Source organism: Lithobates pipiens, unplaced genomic scaffold (assembly GCF_037356315.1).
Source record: "Lithobates pipiens isolate NorthernLeopardFrog02 unplaced genomic scaffold, aLitPip1_a1.2 Scaffold_57, whole genome shotgun sequence".
In the NCBI taxonomy this organism is placed as follows: domain Eukaryota; kingdom Metazoa; phylum Chordata; class Amphibia; order Anura; family Ranidae; genus Lithobates; species Lithobates pipiens.
This window is the reverse complement of record NW_027507879.1, coordinates 2,236,937-2,263,642: the sequence shown is the minus strand read 5'-3', so window position 1 is coordinate 2,263,642 and position 26,706 is coordinate 2,236,937.

Below are 26,706 nucleotides of genomic sequence, written 5' to 3'. Positions count from 1 at the left end.
ACTGTGACCTGTGTTTATGATGTTTCAGTTTATGAATGGAGAGGAGCCGCTGTCTCCGTTCATTAATTTCAGTGCAGCTGAGGCTGCAGAGAAAGAGACTGGGGAATCTCTGTCCTCACTCCCTTTCTCTGTCTCAAAAGGGAGATGTCAGGGGTCTGTTTAGACCCCCCAACAGAATTGATAAAAAGAAAAAAATTGTAAAAATAATAAAAGATGAAATGAAAAAAAAACACTGACACCGTCCACTCTACCTCCCCAAAAAAGATAGTATTGTAAAAAAAAAAAAAAATAATAATAAAATAAAATAAAATAAAAAACTAATGACACAGCCCACACCTCATCAGTGCCACCTATCAGTGCCCATCAGTACAGAGCCTTTCATTAGGACCCAGCAAAGGAAGTGGCTTGTTCTGAGATACTAGAATCAAAAGTCTCCTTAATCTCAATACTGCCCTCTAGTGTAAATATTGCTTATTGTAAGTGATTCAATAATATAATAATAAACACTTCCAAAGCACAACATAAAATAAAAACACATCAGAAATATTTCTCTCCTTATTGAATGTTTTTTTATTCATTGAAAATGTAATGGTACCGGAAATGATGATTTGTGACCACTAGCTGGAGCTAACAATTATAGTAAATAAGTATTTATTTCCTATGCTCATCATTGCCATCTAGTGGCCATAATTGTTAATTTTCCTAAATTACTCTATTTTGTACAAATGAATAACATTTAACCTGGAAAAAAATAGCCTAGATATACTCAACTGTGTCCTCGTTTGCACAGAACAAATGTCCACCCATTTCACAGGATGAATAGCTCTGCATCATTTTTTTTATAAAACACCCCTTAATATCTGTGGATTCAGTACTATGTTTCTGTAAAGAGGGAGAGACTGAAAAGAATAGAGAGAGCAGTTGCAGCCTATTTTTTTTCCTTGAAAATGAATAACTACTCAGTTTTCCTTTTTAACTTGTTAGTAAAATCCATAGCACATATTATTAAGATGGTATTTCAATTCGGTGCCTCCCACACAGTTGTGAATATTGTTATGAAAATGTGAATTGTAAAACAGATCGGTGATCATCCAATAAAAAGCCTGCGTCTCACTGTATTGTCCAGGCTGCTCTACACTGGCTACTCACAGGTGCAATCCCACTACTGACCAGTATGGGGGCTTTGACCTGCTCTGTTCCCAACCTGGGCCAGTTCACCCCTCCTTAGGACAACCTGGTGACCCCAAGCTCCCCTAGAGCCACCATATTGATGCCAGTCTTAGCATGGACACCCGATCAACATAGCACAGGGTAGACCAGAACTCCTGGACTCAAGCAATCGCAACAGCCTCAGCCTCCCAAGTAGCTGGGATTACAGATGCACGCCACAGCACCCGGCAAAGGAAGTGGCTTGTTCTGAGATACTAGAATCAGAAGTCTCCTTGATCTCAATACTGCCCTCTAGTGTCAATAGTGCTTATTGCAAGTGATTCAATAATATAAAAATAAACATTTCCAAAGCACAGTATAAAATAAAACATATAAAAAAAATCGCATATAGAAGCTAGAAGAGAGACACATGGGTATATATTATAGCAAAAAGTAAACTTTCAGCTGCTTTATTGAAAGCCGCTCAGGGAGATCAGTGATTGTAACTCCCCCCCACACCGATCACCCCCCACTGTCCCCTGTGTCCATCCCCGGCTCCCCGCAGATCCCCCTCTGTGTTCTCCTCCAGTCCCCCTCTGGTCCTCCCCTGTGTCCTCCTCTTGTCCCCCTCTGGTCCTCCTCTGTGTCCTCCTCCGGTCCCCCCATGTCCTCCGGTCCCCCTCTATGCTCCTCCACCCCCACTGTCCCAGATCTTTCAGTATGGAGAGCAGAGGAAGGAGTCGGTATATATGCCATTTACCAGCTCCTTCCTCTTCTGAATAGATAGAGTCACTGACTGACAACTGTGTTTATAATGCTTCAGTTTATGAAGGGAGTCTCTGTCTCTGTTCTTTCATTTCAGTGCAGCTGAGGCTGCAGAGATAGAGACTGGGGAATCTGTGTCCTCACTCCCTTTCATAAAATAAAACATATAAAAGAGAAGAGAGACATATGAGTATTTGATGGCAAAAAGTAAGCTTTCAGCTGCTTTATTGAAAGCCGCACAGAAAGATCTGTGATTGTAACTCCCCCCACACGATCACCCTCCACTGTCCCCTGTGTGATCCCCGACTCCCCTCAGGTCCCCCTCTGGTCCTCCTCTGTCTTCTCCTCTGTGTGCTCATCCGGTCCCCCGGAGGATGCTGGGAATGTGACATCATAAGGGGCGGGGTCACCATGTGACATCTCCCAGTGACCCCGCCCCTTTTCCCTATATAAGTCGCCGCACAATGCGTCCCTGCCATTGCGGCCAGAGAGAGCATTGTATCAACATCGCAAGGAAGAAAAGAAGAGAAGAAGGTGACAGCGTCAGAAGACCGAGCCAGTGCTAGTAAAAGAGCAGGAAGAAGAAAGCGGAAGTCCGGCAGAAGAACTGAAGAGCGGGACAAGACCCCCGAAGAGCAGGACAAGACCCCAAAGGCGGCGATGAAGAAGAAAGCCAGGCTCCTCCGGACTAGCACACAGACGGGCAGATTGTCAGCCAGACTGCCGACTGCGAGGGACAATTTTGAGTCAAAACTTCTTTCTAAGTCCACCGGATAGTCCAATCGTGTGTACGCAGCATAAGGGTTACTAACTCACATTTATACATAAGTATATTAGGGGCAATTTAGCTACCAGCATGCCTTTGGGGTGTGGAAGACAATCATAGTACGTGGAGGAGACCCACCCATGTATAGGGAGAGCACACAAACCCCCTGCAGGTATTGCTTCGGTTGGGATTCAAACTAATGACCGCTAGCACTGCTAGGTGTGACAGAGAGTATTGCAACGACCACCATTTTATTCTCGAGGGTTTTAGAATAAAAAATATATATAATGTTTAGGGGTTCTAAGTAAAGGGAAGGAGATAGGCTGGCAGGCAGGGGAAGCTCAATTAGCATTGCTGGTTGTCATTCCAACGGCCACCACAAGAGGGCACCAGATTCCAGAAGGAACCATAGGATTGCAGAAGGCCTCAAAGCCGGCCGCCGGCGGCGCGGCCCGACACGATCACGCCGGCGGCGTCCACGGAGACAGGATACCCCCTGCTGTGCTTCCCCTGGCGCCAGGTCGCTAATTCTAGTCGCAAATGCGACCTGGCGCCCGGGTTTTGTCGAGCCCTGCCTTAATATCTGTGGATTCAGTACTATGTTTCTGTAAAGAGGGAGAGACTGAAAAGAATAGAGAGACACATGGCAGCCTATTTCTTTTTCCTTGAAAATTAAGAAATATTCAGTTTTCCTTTTTACATTTCCTTTTTAGCTTGTTAGTAAAATCCATAGTACAAATTATTAAGATGGTATTTCAATTCGGTGCCTCCCACACAGTTGTGAATATTGTTATGAAAATGTGAATTGTAAAAGAGATCGGTGATCATCCAATAAAAAGCCTGTGTCTCACTGTATTGTCCAGGCTGCTCTACACTGGCTACTCACAGGTGCAATCCCACTACTGACCAGTATGGGGGGCTTTGACCTGCTCTGTTTCACCCCTCCTTAGGACAACCTGGTGACCCCAGGCTCCCATAGAGCCACCATATTGATACCAGTCTTAGCATGGACACCCAATCAACATAGCGCAGGGTAGACCAGAACTCCTGGACTCAAGTAATCCAACAGCCTCAGCCTCCCATGTAGCTGGGATTACAGATGCACGCCACAGCACCCGGCGAAGGAAGTAGCTTGTTCTGAGATACTAGAATCAGAAGTCTTTTTAATCTCAATAATGCCCTCTAGTGTCAATATTGCTTATTGCAAGTGATTCAATAATATAATAATAAACATTTCCAAAGCACAACATAAAATAAAACATACAAAAAAAATCAAACATATAGAAACTAGAAGAGAGACATATGGGTATATGATTTCATGAAGCTTCCAGCTGCTTTATTGAAACTTGCGCAGGGAGATCGGTGATTGTAACTCCCCCCCCCCCCACACCGATCACCCCCCAGTGTCCCCAGTGTCCTCCCCAGCTCCCCTCTGGTCCTTCTCTGTGTCCTCCTCCAGCCCCCCCTCTCTGTCCTCTGTGTGCTCCTCTAGTCCCCCGTGTTCTCCTTCAGTCCCCCTCTGTGTCCTCCTCTGGTCCCCCTTTGGTGCTCCTCTGTGTCCTCCTCCAGTCCCCCTCTGGCGCCCCTTTCTATCCTCTGTGTGCTCCTCCAGTCCCCCGTGTTCGCCTCTGATCCCCCTCTGTGTCCTCCTCCGGTTCCACTCTGGTACTGCTCTGTGTCCTCCTCTGGTCCCCCTCTGGCCCTCCTCTGTGTTCTCCTCTGGTCCCCCTCTGGTCCTCCTCTGATCCTCCTCTGGCCCTCCTCTGTGTCCTCCTCCGGTCCCCCTCTGGCCCTCCTCTATGTCCCCCTCCGGTCCCCCTCTGGTCCTCCTCTTGTCCTCTTCTGTGTTCTCCTCTGGTTCTCGTCTGATCCTCCTCTGGTCCTCCCCTGTGTCCTCCTCCGATCCTCCTCTGGCCCTTCTCTGTGTCCTCCTCCACCGGTCCCCTTCTGTGTCCTCCACCGGTCCCCCTCTGGACATCCTCTGTGTCCTCCTCCGGTCCCCCTCTGGCCTTCCTCTGTGTCCTCCTCTGATCCCCCTCTGGTCCTCCTCTGTGCCCTCCTCTGTGTCCTCCACCGGTCCCCCTCTGGTCCTCCTCTGTGTCCTCCTCCAGTCCCCCTCCGGTCCCCCTCTGTGTCCTCCTCCGGTCCCCCTCTGGTCCTTTTCTGTGTCCTCCTCTGGTCCCCCTCTGGCCCTCCGGCCCTCCTCTGTGTCCTCCTCCGGTCCCCCTCCGGTCCCGCTCCGGTCCCCCTCTGTGTCCTCCTCTGGTCCCTCTCTGGTCCTACTCTGTGTGCTCATCTGGCCCCCCATGTCCTTCGGTCCCCCTCTGTATTCCTCCACCCCCACTGTCCCAGATCTTTCAGGATAGAGAGCAGAGGAAGGAGCCGGTATATATGTAATTTACCAGATCCTTCCTCTTCTGAATAGACAGAGTCACTGACTGACTGTGACCTGTGTTTATGATGTTTCAGTTTATGAATGGAGAGGAGCCGCTGTCTCCGTCTCCGTTCATTAATTTCAGTGCAGCTGAGGCTGCAGAGAAAGAGACTGGGGAATCTGTGTCCTCACTCCCTTTCCCTGTCTCAAAAGGGAGATGTCAGGGGTCTGTTTAGACCCACCAACAGAATTGATAAAAAGAAAAAAATTGTAAAAATAATAAAAGATGAAATGAAAAAAAAAAACACTGACACCGTCCACTCTACCTCCCCAAAAAAGAAAGCATTGTAAAAAAAAAAAAATAATAATAATAATAAAATAAAATAAAATAAAAAACTAATGACACAGTCCACACCTCATCAGTGCCACCTATCAGTACCCATCAGTACAGAGCCTTTCATTAGGACCCAGCAAAGGAAGTGGCTTGTTCTGAGATACTAGAATCAAAAGTCTCCTTAATCTCAATACTGCCCTCTAGTGTAAATATTGCTTATTGTAAGTGATTCAATAATATAATAATAAACACTTCCAAAGCACAACATAAAATAAAAACACATCAGAAATATTTCTCTCCTTATTGAATGTTTTTTTATTCATTGAAAATGTAATGGTACCGGAAATGATGATTTGTGACCACTAGCTGGAGCTAACAATTATAGTAAATAAATATTTATTTCCTATGCTCATCATTGCCATCTAGTGGCCATAATTGTTAATTTTCCTAAATTACTCTATTTTGTACAAATGAATAACATTTAACCTGGAAAAAAATAGCCTAGATATACTCAACTGTGCCCTCGTTTGCACAGAACAAATGTACACCCATGTCACAGGATGAATAGCTCTGCATCATTTTTTTTATAAAACACCCCTTAATATCTGTGGATTCAGTACTATGTTTCTGTAAAGAGGGAGAGACTGAAAAGAATAGAGAGAGCAGTGGCAGCCTATTTTTTTTCCTTGAAAATGATGAACTACTCAGTTTTCCTTTTTAACTTGTTAGTAAAATCCATAGCACATATTATTAAGATGGTATTTCAATTCGGTGCCTCCCACACAGTTGTGAATATTGTTATGAAAATGTGAATTGTAAAACAGATCGGTGATCATCCAATAAAAAGCCTGCGTTTCACTGTATTGTCCAGGCTGCTCTACACTGGCTACTCACAGGTGCAATCCCACTACTGACCAGTATGGGGGCTTTGACCTGCTCTGTTCCCAACCTGGGCTAGTTCACCCCTCCTTAGGACAACCTGGTGACCCCAGGCTCCCCTAGAGCCACCATATTGATGCCAGTCTTAGCATGGACACCCGATCAACATAGCACAGGGTATACCAGAACTCCTGGACTCAAGCAATCCAACAGCCTCAGCCTCCCAAGTAGCTGGGATTACAGATGCACGCCACAGCACCCGGCAAAGGAAGTGGCTTGTTCTGAGATACTAGAATCAGAAGTCTCCTTGATCTCAATACTGCCCTCTAGTGTCAATAGTGCTTATTGCAAGTGATTCAATAATATAAAAATAAACATTTCCAAAGCACAGTATAAAATAAAACATATAAAAAAATCGCATATAGAAGCTAGAAGAGAGACACATGGGTATATATTATAGCAACAAGTAAACTTTCAGCTGCTTTATTGAAAGCCGCTCAGGGAGATCAGTGATTGTAACTCCCCCCCACACCGATCACCCCCCACTGTCCCCTGTGTCCATCCCCGGCTCCCCGCAGATCCCCCTCTGTGTTCTCCTCCAGTCCCCCTCTGGTTCTCCCCTGTGTCCTCCTCTTGTCCCCCTCTGGTCCTCCTCTGTGTCCTCCTCCGGTCCCCCCATGTCCTCCGGTCCCCCTCTATGCTCCTCCACCCCCACTGTCCCAGATCTTTCAGTATGGAGAGCAGAGGAAGGAGTCGGTATATATGCCATTTACCAGCTCCTTCCTCTTCTGAATAGATAGAGTCACTGACTGACAACTGTGTTTATAATGCTTCAGTTTATGAAGGGAGTCTCTGTCTCTGTTCTTTCATTTCAGTGCAGCTGAGGCTGAAGAGAAAGAGACTGGGGAATCTGTGTCCTCACTCCCTTTCATAAAATAAAACATATAAAAGAAGAGAGAGACATATGAGTATTTGATGGCAAAAAGTAAGCTTTCAGCTGCTTTATTAAAAGCCGCACAGAAAGATCTGTGATTGTAACTCCCCCCACACGATCACCCTCCACTGTCCCCTGTGTGATCCCCGGCTCCCCTCAGGTCCCCCTCTGGTCCTCCTCTGTCTTCTCCTCTGTGTGCTCATCCGGTCCCCCGGAGGATGCTGGGAATGTGACATCATAAGGGGCGGGGTCACCATGTGACATCTCCCAGTGAACCCGCCCCTTTTCCCTATATAAGTCGCCGCACAATGCGTCCCTGCCATTGCGGCCAGAGAGAGCGTTGTGTCAACATCGCAAGGAAGAAAAGAAGAGAAGAAGGTGACAGCGTCAGAAGACCGGGCCAACGCTAGTAAAAGAGCAGGAAGAAGAAAGCGGAAGTCCGGCAGAAGAACTGAAGAGCGGGACAAGACCCCCGAAGAGCGGTACAAGACCCCAAAGGTGGCGATGAAGAAGAAAGCCAGGCTCCTCCGGACTAGCACACAGACGGGCAGATTGTCAGCCAGACTGCCGACTGCGAGGGACAATTTTGAGTCAAAACTTCTTTCTAAGTCCACTGGATAGTCCAATCGTGTGTACGCAGCATAAGGGTTACTAACTCACATTTATACATAAGTATATTAGGGGCAATTTAGCTACCAGCATGCCTTTGGGGTGTGGAAGACAATCATAGTACGTGAAGGAGACCCACCCATGTATAGGGAGAGCACACAAACCCCCTGCAGGTATTGCTTCGGTTGGGATTCAAACTGATGACCGCTAGCACTGCTAGGTGTGACAGAGAGTATTGCAACGACCACCATTTTATTCTCTAGGGTGTTAGAATAAAAAATATATATAATGTTTAGGGGTTCTAAGTAAAGGGAAGGAGATAGGCTGGCAGGCAGGGGAAGCTCAATTAGCATTGCTGGTTGTCATTCCAACGGCCACCACAAGAGGGCACCAGATTCCAGAAGGAACCATAGGATTGCAGAAGGCCTCAAAGCGGACCGCCGGCGGCACGGCCCGACATGATCACGCCGGCGGCGTCCACGGAGACAGGATACCCCCTGCTGTGCTGCCCCCGGCGCCAGGTCGCTAATTCTAGTCGCAAATGCGACCTGGCGCCCGGGTTTTGTCGAGCCCTGCCTTAATATCTGTGGATTCAGTACTATGTTTCTGTAAAGAGGGAGAGACTGAAAAGAATAGAGAGACACATGGCAGCCTATTTCTTTTTCCTTGAAAATTAAGAAATATTCAGTTTTCCTTTTTACATTTCCTTTTTAACTTGTTAGTAAAATCCATAGTACAAATTATTAAGATGGTATTTCAATTCGGTGCCTCCCACACAGTTGTGAATATTGTTATGAAAATGTGAATTGTAAAAGAGATCGGTGATCATCCAATAAAAAGCCTGTGTCTCACTGTATTGTCCAGGCTGCTCTACACTGGCTACTCACAGGTGCAATCCCACTACTGACCAGTACGGGGGGCTTTGACCTGCTCTGTTTCCAACCTGGGCTGGTTCACCCCTCCTTAGGACAACCTGGTGACCCCAGGCTCCCATAGAGCCACCATATTGATACCAGTCTTAGCATGGACACCCAATCAACATAGCGCGGGGTAGACCAGAACTCCTGGACTCAAGTAATCCAACAGCCTCAGCCTCCCATGTAGCTGGGATTACAGATGCACGCCACAGCACCCGGCAAAGGAAGTAGCTTGTTCTGAGATACTAGAATCAGAAGTCTTTTTAATCTCAATAATGCCCTCTAGTGTCAATATTGCTTATTGCAAGTGATTCAATAATATAATAATAAACATTTCCAAAGCACAACATAAAATAAAACATACAAAAAAAAATCAAACATATAGAAACTAGAAGAGAGACATATGGGTATATGATATCATGAAGCTTCCAGCTGCTTTATTGAAACTTGCGCAGGGAGATCGGTGATTGTAACTCCCCCCCCCACACCGATCACCCCCCACTGTCCCCAGTGTCCTCCCCAGCTCCCCTCTGGTCCTTCTCTGTGTCCTCCTCCAGCCCCCCCTCTCTGTCCTCTGTGTGCTCCTCTAGTCCCCCGTGTCCTCCTTCAGTCCCCCTCTGTGTCCTCCTCTGGTCCCCCTTTGGTCCTCCTCTGTGTCCTCCTCCAGTCCCCCTCTGGCCCCCCTTTCTATCCTCTGTGTGCTAGTCCAGTCCCCCGTGTTCTCCTCTGATCCCCCTCTGTGTCCTCCTCCGGTTCCACTCTGGTACTGCTCTGTGTCCTCCTCTGGTCCCCCTCTGGCCCTCCTCTGTGTTCTCCTCTGGTCCCCCTCTGGTCCTCCTCTGATCCTCCTCTGGTCCTCCTCTGTGTCCTCCTCCGGTCCCCCTCTGGCCCTCCTCTATGTCCCCCTCCGGTCCCCCTCTGGTCCTCCTCTGGTCCTCTTCTGTGTTCTCCTCTGGTTCTCCTCTGATCCTCCTCTGGTCCTCCCCTGTGTCCTCCTCCGATCCTCCTCTGGCCCTTCTCTGTGTCCTCCTCCAGTCCCCTTCTGTGTCCTCCACCGGTCCCCCTCTGGACATCCTCTGTGTCCTCCTCCGGTCCCCCTCTGGCCTTCCTCTGTGTCCTCCTCTGATCCCCCTCTGGTCCTCCTCTGTGTCCTCCTCTGTGTCCTCCACCGGTCCCCCTCTGGTCCTCCTCTGTGTCCTCGTCCAGTCCCCCTCCGGTTCCCCTCTGTGTCCTCCTCCGGTCCCCCTCTGGTCCTTTTCTGTGTCCTCCTCTGGTCCCCCTCTGGCCCTCCGGCCCTCCTCTGTGTCCTCCTCCGGTCCCCCTCCGGTCCCCCTCTGTGTCCTCCTCTGGTCCCTCTCTGGTCCTACTCTGTGTGCTCATCTGGCCCCCCCATGTCCTTCGGTCCCCCTCTGTATTCCTCCACCCCCACTGTCCCAGATCTTTCAGGATAGAGAGCAGAGGAAGGAGCCGGTATATATGTAATTTACCAGATCCTTCCTCTTCTGAATAGACAGAGTCACTGACTGACTGTGACCTGTGTTTATGATGTTTCAGTTTATGAATGGAGAGGAGCCGCTGTCTCCGTTCATTAATTTCAGTGCAGCTGAGGCTGCAGAGAAAGAGACTGGGGAATCTGTGTCCTCACTCCCTTTCCCTGTCTCAAAAGAGAGATGTCAGGGGTCTGTTTAGACCCCCCAACAGAATTGATAAAAAGAAAAAAATTGTAAAAATAATAAAAGATGAAATGAAAAAAAAAACACTGACACCGTCCACTCTACCTCCCCAAAAAAGAAAGCATTGTAAAAAAATAAAAAAAATAATAATAAAATAAAAAAAAATAAAAAAAATAATGACACAGTCCACACCTCATCAGTGCCACCTATCAGTGCCCATCAGTACAGAGCCTTTCATTAGGACCCAGCAAAGGAAGTGGCTTGTTCTGAGATACTAGAATCAAAAGTCTCCTTAATCTCAATACTGCCCTCTAGTGTAAATATTGCTTATTGTAAGTGATTCAATAATATAATAATAAACACTTCCAAAGCACAATATAAAATAAAAACACATCAGAAATATTTCTCTCCTTATTGAATGTTTTTTTATTCATTGAAAATGTAATGGTACCGGAAATGATGATTTGTGACCACTAGCTGGAGCTAACAATTATAGTAAATAAGTATTTATTTCCTATGCTCATCATTGCCATCTAGTGGCCATAATTGTTAATTTTCCTAAATTACTCTATTTTGTACAAATGAATAACATTTAACCTGGAAAAAAATAGCCTAGATATACTCAACTGTACCCTCGTTTGCAAAGAACAAATGTACACCCATTTCACAGGATGAATAGCTCTGCATAATTTTTTTTATAAAACACCCCTTAATATCTGTGGATTCAGTACTATGTTTCTGTAAAGAGGGAGAGACTGAAAAGAATAGAGAGAGCAGTGGCAGCCTATTTTTTTTCCTTGAAAATGATGAACTACTCAGTTTTCCTTTTTAACTTGTTAGTAAAATCCATAGCACATATTATTAAGATGGTATTTCAATTCGGTGCCTCCCACACAGTTGTGAATATTGTTATGAAAATGTGAATTGTAAAACAGATCGGTGATCATCCAATAAAAAGCCTGCGTCTCACTGTATTGTCCAGGGTGCTCTACACTGGCTACTCACAGGTGCAATCCCACTACTGACCAGTATGGGGGCTTTGAGCTGCTCTGTTCCCAACCTGGGCCAGTTCACCCCTCCTTAGGACAACCTGGTGACCCCAGGCTCCCCTAGAGCCACCATATTGATGCCAGTCTTAGCATGGACACCCGATCAACATAGCACAGGGTAGACCAGAACTCCTGGACTCAAGCAATCCAACAGCCTCAGCCTCCCAAGTAGCTGGGATTACAGATGCACGCCACAGCACCCAGCAAAGGAAGTGGCTTGTTCTGAGATACTAGAATCAGAAGTCTCCTTGATCTCAATACTGCCCTCTAGTGTCAATAGTGCTTATTGCAAGTGATTCAATAATATAAAAATAAACATTTCCAAAGCACAGTATAAAATAAAACATATAAAAAAAATCGCATATAGAAGCTAGAAGAGAGACACATGGGTATATATTATAGCAAAAAGTAAACTTTCAGCTGCTTTATTGAAAGCCGCTCAGGGAGATCAGTGATTGTAACCCCCCCCCCACACCGATCACCCCCCACTGTGCCCTGTGTCCATCCCCGGCTCCCCGCAGATCCCCCTCTGTGTTCTCCTCCAGTCCCCCTCTGGTTCTCCCCTGTGTCCTCCTCTTGTCCCCCTCTGGTCCTCCTCTGTGTCCTCCTCCGGTCCCCCCATGTCCTCCGGTCCCCCTCTATGCTCCTCCACCCCCACTGTCCCAGATCTTTCAGTATGGAGAGCAGAGGAAGGAGTCGGTATATATGCCATTTACCAGCTCCTTCCTCTTCTGAATAGATAGAGTCACTGACTGACAACTGTGTTTATAATGCTTCAGTTTATGAAGGGAGTCTCTGCCTCTGTTCTTTCATTTCAGTGCAGCTGAGGCTGCAGAGAAAGAGACTGGGGAATCTGTGTCCTCACTCCCTTTCATAAAATAAAACATATAAAAGAGAAGAGAGACATATGAGTATTTGATGGCAAAAAGTAAGCTTTCAGCTGCTTTATTAAAAGCCGCACAGAAAGATCTGTGATTGTAACTCCCCCCACACGATCACCCTCCACTGTCCCCTGTGTGATCCCTGGCTCCCCTCAGGTCCCCCTCTGGTCCTCCTCTGTCTTCTCCTCTGTGTGCTCATCCGGTCCCCCGGAGGATGCTGGGAATGTGACATCATAAGGGGCGGGGTCACCATGTGACATCTCCCAGTGAACCCGCCCCTTTTCCCTATATAAGTCGCCGCACAATGCGTCCCTGCCATTGCGGCCAGAGAGAGCGTTGTGTCAACATCGCAAGGAAGAAAAGAAGAGAAGAAGGTGACAGCGTCAGAAGACCGGGCCAACGCTAGTAAAAGAGCAGGAAGAAGAAAGCGGAAGTCCGGCAGAAGAACTGAAGAGCGGGACAAGATCCCCGAAGAGCGGGACAAGACCCCAAAGGTGGCGATGAAGAAGAAAGCCAGGCTCCTCCGGACTAGCACACAGACGGGCAGATTGTCAGCCAGACTGCCGACTGCGAGGGACAATTTTGAGTCAAAACTTCTTTCTAAGTCCACCGGATAGTCCAATCGTGTGTACGCAGCATAAGGGTTACTAACTCACATTTATACATAAGTATATTAGGGGCAATTTAGCTACCAGCATGCCTTTGGGGTGTGGAAGACAATCATAGTACGTGGAGGAGACCCACCCATGTATAGGGAGAGCACACAAACCCCCTGCAGGTATTGCTTCGGTTGGGATTCAAACTGATGACCGCTAGCACTGCTAGGTGTGACAGAGAGTATTGCAACGACCACCATTTTATTCTCTAGGGTGTTAGAATAAAAAATATATATAATGTTTAGGGGTTCTAAGTAAAGGGAAGGAGATAGGCTGGCAGGCAGGGGAAGCTCAATTAGCATTGCTGGTTGTCATTCCAACGGCCACCACAAGAGGGCACCAGATTCCAGAAGGAACCATAGGATTGCAGATGGCCTCAAAGCGGGCCGCCGGCGGCGCGGCCCGACACGATCACGCCGGCAGCGTCCACAGAGACAGGATACCCCCTGCTGTGCTGCCCCCGGCGCCAGGTCGCTAATTCTAGTCGCAAATGCGACCTGGCGCCCGAGTTTTGTCGAGCCCTGCCTTAATATCTGTGGATTCAGTACTATGTTTCTGTAAAGAGGGAGAGACTGAAAAGAATAGAGAGACACATGGCAGCCTATTTCTTTTTCCTTGAAAATTAAGAAATATTCAGTTTTCCTTTTTACATTTCCTTTTTAACCTCCCACACAGTTGTGAATATTGTTATGAAAATGTGAATTGTAAAAGAGATTGGTGATCATCCAATAAAAAACCTGTGTCTCAATGTATTGTCCAGGCTGCTCTACACTGGCTACTCACAGGTGCAAACCCACTACTGACCAGTATGGGGGGCTTTGACCTGCTCTGTTTCCAACCTGGGCTGGTTCACCCCTCCTTAGGACAACCTGGTGACCCCAGGCTCCCATAGAGCCACCATATTGATACGAGTCTTAGCATGGACACCCAATCAACATAGCGCAGGGTAGACCAGAACTCCTGGACTCAAGTAATCCAACAGCCTCAGCCTCCCATGTAGCTGGGATTACAGATGCACGCCACAGCACCCGGCAAAGGAAGTAGCTTGTTCTGAGATACTAGAATCAGAAGTCTTTTTAATCTCAATAATGCCCTCTAGTGTCAATATTGCTTATTGCAAGTGATTCAATAATATAATAATAAACATTTCCAAAGCACAACATAAAATAAAACATACAAAAAAAATCCAACATATAGAAATTAGAAGAGAGACATATGGGTATATGATATCATGAAGCTTCCAGCTGCTTTATTGAAACTTGCGCAGGGAGATCGGTGATTGTAACTCCCCCCCCCACACCGATCACCCCCCACTGTCCCCAGTGTCCTCCCCAGCTCCCCTCTGGTCCTTCTCTGTGTCCTCCTCCAGCCCCCCCCTCTCTGTCCTCTGTGTGCTCCTCTAGTCCCCCGTGTTCTCCTTCAGTCCCCCTCTGTGTCCTCCTCTGGTCCCCCTTTGGTCCTCCTCTGTGTCCTCCTCCAGTCCCCCTCTGGCCCCTCTTTCTATCCTCTATGTGCTCCTCCAGTCCCCCGTGTTCTCCTCTGATCCCCCTCTGTGTCCTCCTCCGGTTCCACTCTGGTACTGCTCTGTGTCCTCCTCTGGTCCCCCTCTGGCCCTCCTCTGTGTTCTCCTCTGGTCCCCCTCTGGTCCTCCTCTGATCCTCCTCTGGTCCTCCTCTGTGTCCTCCTCCGGTCCCCCTCTGGCCCTCCTCTATGTCCCCCTCCGGTCCCCCTCTGGTCCTCCTCTGGTCCTCTTCTGTGTTCTCCTCTGGTTCTCGTCTGATCCTCCTCTGGTCCTCCCCTGTGTCCTCCTCCGATCCTCCTCTGGCCCTTCTCTGTGTCCTCCTCCAGTCCCCTTCTGTGTCCTCCATCGGTCCCCCTCTGGACATCCTCTGTGTCCTCCTCCGGTCCCCCTCTGGCCTTCCTCTGTGTCCTCCTCTGATCCCCCTCTGGTCCTCCTCTGTGTCCTCCTCTGTGTCCTCCACCGGTCCCCCTCTGGTCCTCCTCTGTGTCCTCCTCCAGTCCCCCTCCGGTCCCCCTCTGTGTCCTCCTCTGGTCCCCCTCTGGTCCTTTTCTGTGTCCTCCTCTGGTCCCCCTCTGGCCCTCCGGCCCTCCTCTGTGTCCTCCTCCGGTCCCCCTCCGGTCCCCCTCTGTGTCCTCCGCTGGTCCCTCTCTGGTCCTACTCTGTGTGCTCATCTGGCCCCCCATGTCCTTCGGTCCCCCTCTGTATTCCTCCACCCCCACTGTCCCAGATCTTTCAGGATAGAGAGCAGAGGAAGGAGCCGGTATATATGTAATTTCCCAGATCCTTCCTCTTCTGAATAGACAGAGTCACTGACTGACTGTGACCTGTGTTTATGATGTTTCAGTTTATGAATGGAGAGGAGCCGCTGTCTCCGTTCATTAATTTCAGTGCAGCTGAGGCTGCAGAGAAAGAGACTGGGGAATCTGTGTCCTCACTCCCTTTCCCTGTCTCAAAAGGGAGATGTCAGGGGTCTGTTTAGACCCCCCAACAGAATTGATAAAAAGAAAAAAATTGTAAAAATAATAAAAGATGAAATGAAAAAAAAAAACACTGACACCGTCCACTCTACCTCCCCAAAAAAGAAAGCATTGTAAAAAAATAAAAAAATAATAATAAAATAAAATAAAATAAAATAAAAAACTAATGACACAGTCCACACCTCATCAGTGCCACCTATCAGTGCCCATCAGTACAGAGCCTTTCATTAGGACCCAGCAAAGGAAGTGGCTTGTTCTGAGATACTAGAATCAAAAGTCTCCTTAATCTCAATACCGCCCTCTAGTGTAAATATTGCTTATTGTAAGTGATTCAATAATATAATAATAAACACTTCCAAAGCACAACATAATATAAAAACACATCCGCAATATTTCTCTCCTTATTGAATGTTTTTTTATTCATTGAAAATTTAATGGTACCGGAAATGATGATTTGTGACCACTAGCTGGAGCTAACAATTATAGTAAACAAGTATTTATTTCCTATGCTCATCATTGCCATCTAGTGGCCATAATTGTTAATTTTCCTAAATTACTCTATTTTGTACAAATGAATAACATTTAACCTGGAAAAAAATAGCCTAGATATACTCAACTGTGTCCTCGTTTGCACAGAACAAATGTCCACCCATTTCACAGGATGAATAGCTCTGCATCATTTTTTTTATAAAACACCCCTTAATATCTGTGGATTCAGTACTATGTTTCTGTAAAGAGGGAGAGACTGAAAAGAATAGAGAGAGCAGTGGCAGCCTATTTTATTTCCTTGAAAATGATGAACTACTCAGTTTTCCTTTTTAACTTGTTAGTAAAATCCTTAGCACATATTATTAAGATGGTATTTCAATTCGGTGCCTCCCACACAGTTGTGAATATTGTTATGAAAATGTGAATTGTAAAACAGATCGGTGATCATCCAATAAAAAGCCTGTGTCTCACTGTATTGTCCAGGCTGCTCTACACTGGCTACTCACAGGTGCAATCCCACTACTGACCAGTATGGGGGCTTTGACCTGTTCTGTTCCCAACCTGGGCCAGTTCACCCCTCCTTAGGACAACCTGGTGACCCCAAGCTCCCCTAGAGCCACCATATTGATGCCAGTCTTAGCATGGACACCCGATCGACATAGCACAGGGTAGACCAGAACTCCTGGACTCAAGCAATCCAACAGCCTCAGCCTCCCAAGTAGCTGGGATTACAGATGCACGCCACAGCACCCAGCAAAGGAAGTGGCTTGTTCTGAGATACTAGAATCAGAAGTCTCCTTGATCTCAATACTGCCCTCTAGTGTCAATAGTGCTTATTGCAAGTGATTCAATAATATAAAAATAAACATTTCCAAAGCACAGTATAAAATAAAACATATAAAAAAAATCGCATATAGAAGCTAGAAGAGAGACACATGGGTATATATTATAGCAAAAAGTAAACTTTCAGCTGCTTTATTGAAAGCCGCTCAGGGAGATCAGTGATTGTAACTCCCCCCCACACCGATCACCCCCCACTGTCCCCTGTGTCCATCCCCGTCTCCCCGCAGATCACCCTCTGTGTTCTCCTCCAGTCCCCCTCTGGTCCTTTTCTGTGTCCTCCTCTGGTCCCCCTCTGGCCCTCCGGCCCTCCTCTGTGTCCTCATCCGGTCCCCCTCCGGTCCCCCTCTGTGTCCTCCTCCGGTCCCCCCATGTCCTCCGGTCCCCCTCTATGCTCCTCCACCCCCACTGTCCCAGATCTTTCAGTATGGAGAGCAGAGGAAGGAGTCGGTATATATGCCATTTACCAGCTCCTTCCTCTTCTGAATAGATAGAGTCACTGACTGACAACTGTGTTTATAATGCTTCAGTTTAGGAAGGGAGTCTCTGCCTCTGTTCTTTCATTTTAGTGCAGCTGAGGCTGCAGAGAAAGAGACTGGGGAATCTGTGTCCTCACTCCCCTTCATAAAATAAAACATATAAAAGAGAAGAGAGACATCTGAGTATTTGATGGCAAAAAGTAAGCTTTCAGCTGCTTTATTGAAAGCCGCACAGAAAGATCTGTGATTGTAACTCCCCCCACACGATCACCCTCCACTGTCCTCTGTGTGATCCCCGGCTCCCCTCAGATCCCCCTCTGGTCCTCCTCTGTCTTCTCCTCTGTGTGCTCATCCGGTCCCCCGGAGGATGCTGGGAATGTGACATCATAAGGGGCGGGGTCACCATGTGACATCTCCCAGTGAACCCGCCCCTTTTCCCTATATAAGTCGCCGCACAATGCGTCCCTGCCATTGCGGCCAGAGAGAGCGTTGTGTCAACATCGCAAGGAAGAAAAGAAGAGAAGAAGGTGACAGCGTCAGAAGACCGGGCCAACGCTAGTAAAAGAGCAGGAAGAAGAAAGCGGAAGTCCGGCAGAAGAACTGAAGAGCGGGACAAGACCCCCGAAGAGTGGGACAAGACCCCAAAGGCGGCGATGAAGAAGAAAGCCAGGCTCCTCCGGACTAGCACACAGACGGGCAGATTGTCAGCCAGACTGCCGAGTGCGAGGGACAATTTTGAGTCAAAACTTCTTTCTAAGTCCACCGGATAGTCCAATCGTGTGTACGCAGCATAAGGGTTACTAACTCACATTTATACATAAGTATATTAGGGGCAATTTAGCTACCAGCATGCCTTTGGGGTGTGGAAGACAATCATAGTACGTGGAGGAGACCCACCCATGTATAGGGAGAGCACACAAACCCCTTGCAGGTATTGCTTCGGTTGGGATTCAAACTGATGACCGCTAGCACTGCTAGGTGTGACAGAGAGTATTGCAACGACCACCATTTTATTCTCTAGGGTGTTAGAATAAAAACGATATATAATGTTTAGGGGTTCTAAGTAAAGGGAAGGAGATAGGCTGGCAGGCAGGGGAAGCTCAATTAGCATTGCTGGTTGTCATTCCAACGGCCACCACAAGAGGGAACCAGATTCCAGAAGGAACCATAGGATTGCAGAAGGCCTCAAAGCGGGCCGCCGGCGGCGTGGCCCGACACGATCACGCCGGCGGCGTCCACGGAGACAGGATACCCCCTGCTGTGCTGCCCCCGGCGCCAGGTCGCTAATTCTAGTCGCAAATGCGACCTGGCGCCCGGGTTTTGTCGAGCCCTGCCTTAATATCTGTGGATTCAGTACTATGTTTCTGTAAAGAGGGAGAGACTGAAAAGAATAGAGAGACACATGGCAGCCTATTTCTTTTTCCTTGAAAATTAAGAAATATTCAGTTTTCCTTTTTACATTTCCTTTTTAACTTGTTAGTAAAATCCATAGTACAAATTATTAAGATGGTATTTCAATTCGGTGCCTCCCAAACAGTTGTGAATATTGTTATGAAAATGTGAATTGTAAAAGAGATCGGTGATCATCCAATAAAAAGCCTGTGTCTCACTGTATTGTCCAGGCTGCTCTACACTGGCTACTCACAGGTGCAATCCCACTACTGACCAGTATGGGGGGCTTTGACCTGCTCTGTTTCCAACCTGGGCCGGTTCACCCCTCCTTAGGACAACCTGGTGACCCCAGGCTCCCATAGAGCCACCATATTGATACCAGTCTTAGCATGGACACCCAATCAACATAGCGCAGGGTAGACCAGAACTCCTGGACTCAAGCAATCCAACAGCCTCAGCCTCCCATGTAGCTGGGATTGATTACAGATGCACGCCACAGCACCCGGCAAAGGAAGTGGCTTGTTCTGAGATACTAGAATCAGAAGTCTCCTTGATCTCAATACTGCCCTCTAGTGTCAATAGTGCTTATTGCAAGTGATTCAATAATATAAAAATAAACATTTCCAAAGCACAGTATAAAATAAAACATATAAAAAAAATCGCATATAGAAGCTAGAAGAGAGACATATGGGTATATGATGTCATGAAGCTTCCAGCTGCTTTATTGAAACTTGCGCAGGGAGATCGGTGATTGTAACTCCCCCCCCCACACCGATCACCCCCCACTGTCCCCAGTGTCCTCCCCAGCTCCCCTCTGGTCCTTCTCTGTGTCCTCCTCCAGCCCCCCTTTCTGTCCTCTGTGTGCTCCTCTAGTCCCCCGTGTTCTCCTTCAGTCCCCCTCTGTGTCCTCCTCTGGTCCCCCTTTGGTCCTCCTCTGTGTCCTCCTCCAGTCCCCCTCTGGCCCCCCTTTCTATCCTCTGTGTGCTCCTCCAGTCCCCCGTGTTCTCCTCTGATCCCCCTCTGTGTCCTCCTTTGGTTCCACTCTGGTACTGCTCTGTGTCCTCCTCTGGTCCCCCTCTGGCCCTCCTCTGTGTTCTCCTCTGGTCCCCCTCTGGTCCTCCTCTGATCCTCCTCTGGTCCTCCTCTGTGTCCTCCTCCGGTCCCCCTCTGGCCCTCCTCTATGTCCCCCTCTGGTCCTCCTCTGGTCCTCTTCTGTGTTCTCCTCTGGTTCTCCTCTGATCCTCCTCTGGTCCTCCCCTGTGTCCTCCTCCGGCCCTTCTCTGTGTCCTCCTCCAGTCCCCTTCTGTGTCCTCCACCGGTCCCCCTCTGGACATCCTCTGTGTCCTCCTCCGGTCCCCCTCTGGCCTTCCTCTGTGTCCTCCTCTGATCCCCCTCTGGTCCTCCTCTGTGTCCTCCTCTGTGTCCTCCACCGGTCCCCCTCTGGTCCTCCTCTGTGTCCTCCTCCAGTCCCCCTCCGGTCCCCCTCTGTGTCCTCCTCCGGTCCCCCTCTGGTCCTTTTCTGTGTCCTCCTCTGGTCCCCCTCTGGCCCTCCGGCCCTCCTCTGTATCCTCCTCCGGTCCCCCTCCGGTCCCCCTCTGTGTCCTCCTCTGGTCCCTCTCTGGTCCTACTCTGTGTGCTCATCTGGCCCCCCATGTCCTTCGGTCCCCCTCTGTATTCCTCCACCCCCACTGTCCCAGATCTTTCAGGATAGAGAGCAGAGGAAGGAGCCGGTATATATGTAATTTACCAGATCCTTCCTCTTCTGAATAGACAGAGTCACTGACTGACTGTGACCTGTGTTTATGATGTTTCAGTTTATGAATGGAGAGGAGCCGCTGTCTCCGTTCATTAATTTCAGTGCAGCTGAGGCTGCAGAGAAAGAGACTGGGGAATCTGTGTCCTCACTCCCTTTCCCTGTCTCAAAAGGGAGATGTCAGGGGTCTGTTTAGACACCCCAACAGAATTGATAAAAAGAAAAAAATTGTAAAAATAATAAAAGATGAAATGAAAAAAAAAACACTGACACCGTCCACTCTACCTCCCCAAAAAAGAAAGCATTGTAAAAAAATAAAAAATAAAATAAAAAAATAATAATAAAATAAAATAAAATAAAAAACTAATGACACAGTCCACACCTCATCAGTGCCACCTATCAGTACCCATCAGTACAGAGCCTTTCATTAGGACCCAGCAAAGGAAGTGGCTTGTTCTGAGATACTAGAATCAAAAGTCTCCTTAATCTCAATACTGCCCTCTAGTGTAAATATTGCTTATTGTAAGTGATTCAATAATATAATAATAAACACTTCCAAAGCACAACATAAAATAAAAACACATCAGAAATATTTCTCTCCTTATTGAATGTTTTTTTATTCATTGAAAATGTAATGGTACCGGAAATGATGATTTGTGACCACTAGCTGGAGCTATCAATTATAGTAAATAAGTATTTATTATAAGTCGCCGCACAATGCGTCCCTGCCATTGCGGCCAGAGAGAGCGTTGTGTCAACATCGCAAGGAAGAAAAGAAGAGAAGAAGGTGACAGCGTCAGAAGACCGGGCCAACGCTAGTAAATGAGCAGGAAGAAGAAAGCGGAAGTCCGGCAGAAGAACTGAAGAGCGGGACAAGACCCCCGAAGAGCGTGACAAGACCCCAAAGGCGGCGATGAAGAAGAAAGCCAGGCTCCTCCGGACTAGCACACAGACGGGCAGATTGTCAGCCAGACTGCCGAGTGCGAGGGACAATTTTGAGTCAAAACTTCTTTCTAAGTCCACCGGATAGTCCAATCGTGTGTACGCAGCATAAGGGTTACTAACTCACATTTATACATAAGTATATTAGGGGCAATTTAACTACCAGCATGCCTTTGGGGTGTGGAAGACAATCATAGTACGTGGAGGAGACCCACCTATGTATAGGGAGAGCACACAAACCCCCTGCAGGTATTGCTTCGGTTGGGATTCAAACTGATGACCGCTAGCACTGCTAGGTGTGACAGAGAGTATTGCAACGACCACCATTTTATTCTCTAGGGTGTTAGAATAAAAAATATATATAATGTTTAGGGGTTCTAAGTAAAGGGAAGGAGATAGGCTGGCAGGCAGGGGAAGCTCAATTAGCATTGCTGGTTGTCATTCCAACGGCCACCACAAGAGGGCACCAGATTCCATAAGGAGCCATAGGATTGCAGAAGACCTCAAAGCCGGCCGCCGGTGGCGCGGCCCGACACGATCACGCCGGCGGCGTCCACAGAGACAGGATACCCCCTGCTGTGCTGCCCCCGGCGCCAGGTCGCTAATTCTAGTCGCAAATGCGACCTGGCGCCCGGGTTTTGTCGAGCCCTGCCTTAATATCTGTGGATTCAGTACTATGTTTCTGTAAAGAGGGAGAGACTGAAAAGAATAGAGAGACACATGGCAGCCTATTTCTTTTTCCTTGAAAATTAGGAAATATTCAGTTTTCCTTTTTACATTTCCTTTTTAACTTGTTAGTAAAATCCATAGTACAAATTATTAAGATGGTATTTCAATTCGGTGCCTCCCACACAGTTGTGAATATTGTTATGAAAATGTGAATTGTAAAAGAGATCGGTGATCATCCAATAAAAAGCCTGTGTCTCACTGTATTGTCCAGGCTGCTCTACACTGGCTACCCACAGGTGCAATCCCACTACTGACCAGTATGGGGGGCTTTGACCTGCTCTGTTTCCAACCTGGGCCGGTTCACCCCTCCTTAGGACAACCTGGTGACCCCAGGCTCCCATAGAGCCACCATATTGATACCAGTCTTAGCATGGACACCCAATCAACATAGCGCAGGGTAGACCAGAACTCCTGGACTCAAGCAATCCAACAGCCTCAGCCTCCCATGTAGCTGGGATTGATTACAGATGCACGCCACAGCACCCGGCAAAGGAAGTGGCTTGTTCTGAGATACTAGAATCAGAAGTCTCCTTGATCTCAATACTGCCCTCTAGTGTCAATAGTGCTTATTGCAAGTGATTCAATAATATAAAAATAAACATTTCCAAAGCACAGTATAAAATAAAACATATAAAAAAAATCGCATATAGAAGCTAGAAGAGAGACATATGGGTATATGATGTCATGAAGCTTCCAGCTGCTTTATTGAAACTTGCGCAGGGAGATCGGTGATTGTAACTCCCCCCCCCACACCGATCACCCCCCACTGTCCCCAGTGTCCTCCCCAGCTCCCCTCTGGTCCTTCTCTGTGTCCTCCTCCAGCCCCCCTTTCTGTCCTCTGTGTGCTCCTCTAGTCCCCCGTGTTCTCCTTCAGTCCCCCTCTGTGTCCTCCTCTGGTCCCCCTTTGGTCCTCCTCTGTGTCCTCCTCCAGTCCCCCTCTGGCCCCCCTTTCTATCCTCTGTGTGCTCCTCCAGTCCCCCGTGTTCTCCTCTGATCCCCCTCTGTGTCCTCCTTTGGTTCCACTCTGGTACTGCTCTGTGTCCTCCTCTGGTCCCCCTCTGGCCCTCCTCTGTGTTCTCCTCTGGTCCCCCTCTGGTCCTCCTCTGATCCTCCTCTGGTCCTCCTCTGTGTCCTCCTCCGGTCCCCCTCTGGCCCTCCTCTATGTCCCCCTCTGGTCCTCCTCTGGTCCTCTTCTGTGTTCTCCTCTGGTTCTCCTCTGATCCTCCTCTGGTCCTCCCCTGTGTCCTCCTCCGGCCCTTCTCTGTGTCCTCCTCCAGTCCCCTTCTGTGTCCTCCACCGGTCCCCCTCTGGACATCCTCTGTGTCCTCCTCCGGTCCCCCTCTGGCCTTCCTCTGTGTCCTCCTCTGATCCCCCTCTGGTCCTCCTCTGTGTCCTCCTCTGTGTCCTCCACCGGTCCCCCTCTGGTCCTCCTCTGTGTCCTCCTCCAGTCCCCCTCCGGTCCCCCTCTGTGTCCTCCTCCGGTCCCCCTCTGGTCCTTTTCTGTGTCCTCCTCTGGTCCCCCTCTGGCCCTCCGGCCCTCCTCTGTATCCTCCTCCGGTCCCCCTCCGGTCCCCCTCTGTGTCCTCCTCTGGTCCCTCTCTGGTCCTACTCTGTGTGCTCATCTGGCCCCCCATGTCCTTCGGTCCCCCTCTGTATTCCTCCACCCCCACTGTCCCAGATCTTTCAGGATAGAGAGCAGAGGAAGGAGCCGGTATATATGTAATTTACCAGATCCTTCCTCTTCTGAATAGACAGAGTCACTGACTGACTGTGACCTGTGTTTATGATGTTTCAGTTTATGAATGGAGAGGAGCCGCTGTCTCCGTTCATTAATTTCAGTGCAGCTGAGGCTGCAGAGAAAGAGACTGGGGAATCTGTGTCCTCACTCCCTTTCCCTGTCTCAAAAGGGAGATGTCAGGGGTCTGTTTAGACACCCCAACAGAATTGATAAAAAGAAAAAAATTGTAAAAATAATAAAAGATGAAATGAAAAAAAAAACACTGACACCGTCCACTCTACCTCCCCAAAAAAGAAAGCATTGTAAAAAAATAAAAAATAAAATAAAAAAATAATAATAAAATAAAATAAAATAAAAAACTAATGACACAGTCCACACCTCATCAGTGCCACCTATCAGTACCCATCAGTACAGAGCCTTTCATTAGGACCCAGCAAAGGAAGTGGCTTGTTCTGAGATACTAGAATCAAAAGTCTCCTTAATCTCAATACTGCCCTCTAGTGTAAATATTGCTTATTGTAAGTGATTCAATAATATAATAATAAACACTTCCAAAGCACAACATAAAATAAAAACACATCAGAAATATTTCTCTCCTTATTGAATGTTTTTTTATTCATTGAAAATGTAATGGTACCGGAAATGATGGTTTGTGACCACTAGCTGGAGCTATCAATTATAGTAAATAAGTATTTATTATAAGTCGCCGCACAATGCGTCCCTGCCATTGCGGCCAGAGAGAGCGTTGTGTCAACATCGCAAGGAAGAAAAGAAGAGAAGAAGGTGACAGCGTCAGAAGACCGGGCCAACGCTAGTAAATGAGCAGGAAGAAGAAAGCGGAAGTCCGGCAGAAGAACTGAAGAGCGGGACAAGACCCCCGAAGAGCGTGACAAGACCCCAAAGGCGGCGATGAAGAAGAAAGCCAGGCTCCTCCGGACTAGCACACAGACGGGCAGATTGTCAGCCAGACTGCCGAGTGCGAGGGACAATTTTGAGTCAAAACCTCTTTCTAAGTCCACCGGATAGTCCAATCGTGTGTACGCAGCATAAGGGTTACTAACTCACATTTATACATAAGTATATTAGGGGCAATTTAACTACCAGCATGCCTTTGGGGTGTGGAAGACAATCATAGTACGTGGAGGAGACCCACCTATGTATAGGGAGAGCACACAAACCCCCTGCAGGTATTGCTTCGGTTGGGATTCAAACTGATGACCGCTAGCACTGCTAGGTGTGACAGAGAGTATTGCAACGACCACCATTTTATTCTCTAGGGTGTTAGAATAAAAAATATATATAATGTTTAGGGGTTCTAAGTAAAGGGAAGGAGATAGGCTGGCAGGCAGGGGAAGCTCAATTAGCATTGCTGGTTGTCATTCCAACGGCCACCACAAGAGGGCACCAGATTCCATAAGGAGCCATAGGATTGCAGAAGACCTCAAAGCCGGCCGCCGGTGGCGCGGCCCGACACGATCACGCCGGCGGCGTCCACAGAGACAGGATACCCCCTGCTGTGCTGCCCCCGGCGCCAGGTCGCTAATTCTAGTCGCAAATGCGACCTGGCGCCCGGGTTTTGTCGAGCCCTGCCTTAATATCTGTGGATTCAGTACTATGTTTCTGTAAAGAGGGAGAGACTGAAAAGAATAGAGAGACACATGGCAGCCTATTTCTTTTTCCTTGAAAATTAAGAAATATTCAGTTTTCCTTTTTTACATTTCCTTTTTAACTTGTTAGTAAAATCCATAGTACAAATTATTAAGATGGTATTTCAATTCGGTGCCTCCCACACAGTTGTGAATATTGTTATGAAAATGTGAATTGTAAAAGAGATCGGTGATCATCCAATAAAAAGCCTGTGTCTCACTGTATTGTCCAGGCTGCTCTACACTGGCTACTCACAGGTGCAATCCCACTACTGACCAGTATGGGGGGCTTTGACCTGCTCTGTTTCCAACCTGGGCCGGTTCACCCCTCCTTAGGACAACCTGGTGACCCCAGGCTCCCATAGAGCCACCATATTGATACCAGTCTTAGCATGGACACCCAATCAACATAGCGCAGGGTAGACCAGAACTCCTGGACTCAAGCAATCCAACAGCCTCAGCCTCCCATGTAGCTGGGATTGATTACAGATGCACGCCACAGCACCCAGCAAAGGAAGTGGCTTGTTCTGAGAGACTAGAATCAGAAGTCTCCTTGATCTCAATACTGCCCTCTAGTGTCAATAGTGCTTATTGCAAGTGATTCAATAATATAAAAATAAACATTTCCAAAGCACAGTATAAAATAAAACATATAAAAAAAATCGCATATAGAAGCTAGAAGAGAGACATATGGGTATATGATGTCATGAAGCTTCCAGCTGCTTTATTGAAACTTGCGCAGGGAGATCGGTGATTGTAACTCCCCCCCACACCGATCACCCCCCACTGTCCCCAGTGTCCTTCCCAGCTCCCCTCTGGTCCTTCTCTGTGTCCTCCTCCAGCCCCCCTTTCTGTCCTCTGTGTGCTCCTCTAGTCCCCCGTGTTCTCCTTCAGTCCCCCTCTGTGTCCTCCTCTGGTCCCCCTTTGGTCCTCCTCTGTGTCCTCCTCCAGTCCCCCTCTGGCCCCCCTTTCTATCCTCTGTGTGCTCCTCCAGTCCCCCGTGTTCTCCTCTGATCCCCCTCTGTGTCCTCCTTTGGTTCCACTCTGGTACTGCTCTGTGTCCTCCTCTGGTCCCACTCTGGCCCTCCTCTGTGTTCTCCTCTGGTCCCCCTCTGGTCCTCCTCTGATCCTCCTCTGGTCCTCCTCTGTGTCCTCCTCCGGTCCCCCTCTGGCCCTCCTCTATGTCCCCCTCCGGTCCCCCTCTGGTCCTCCT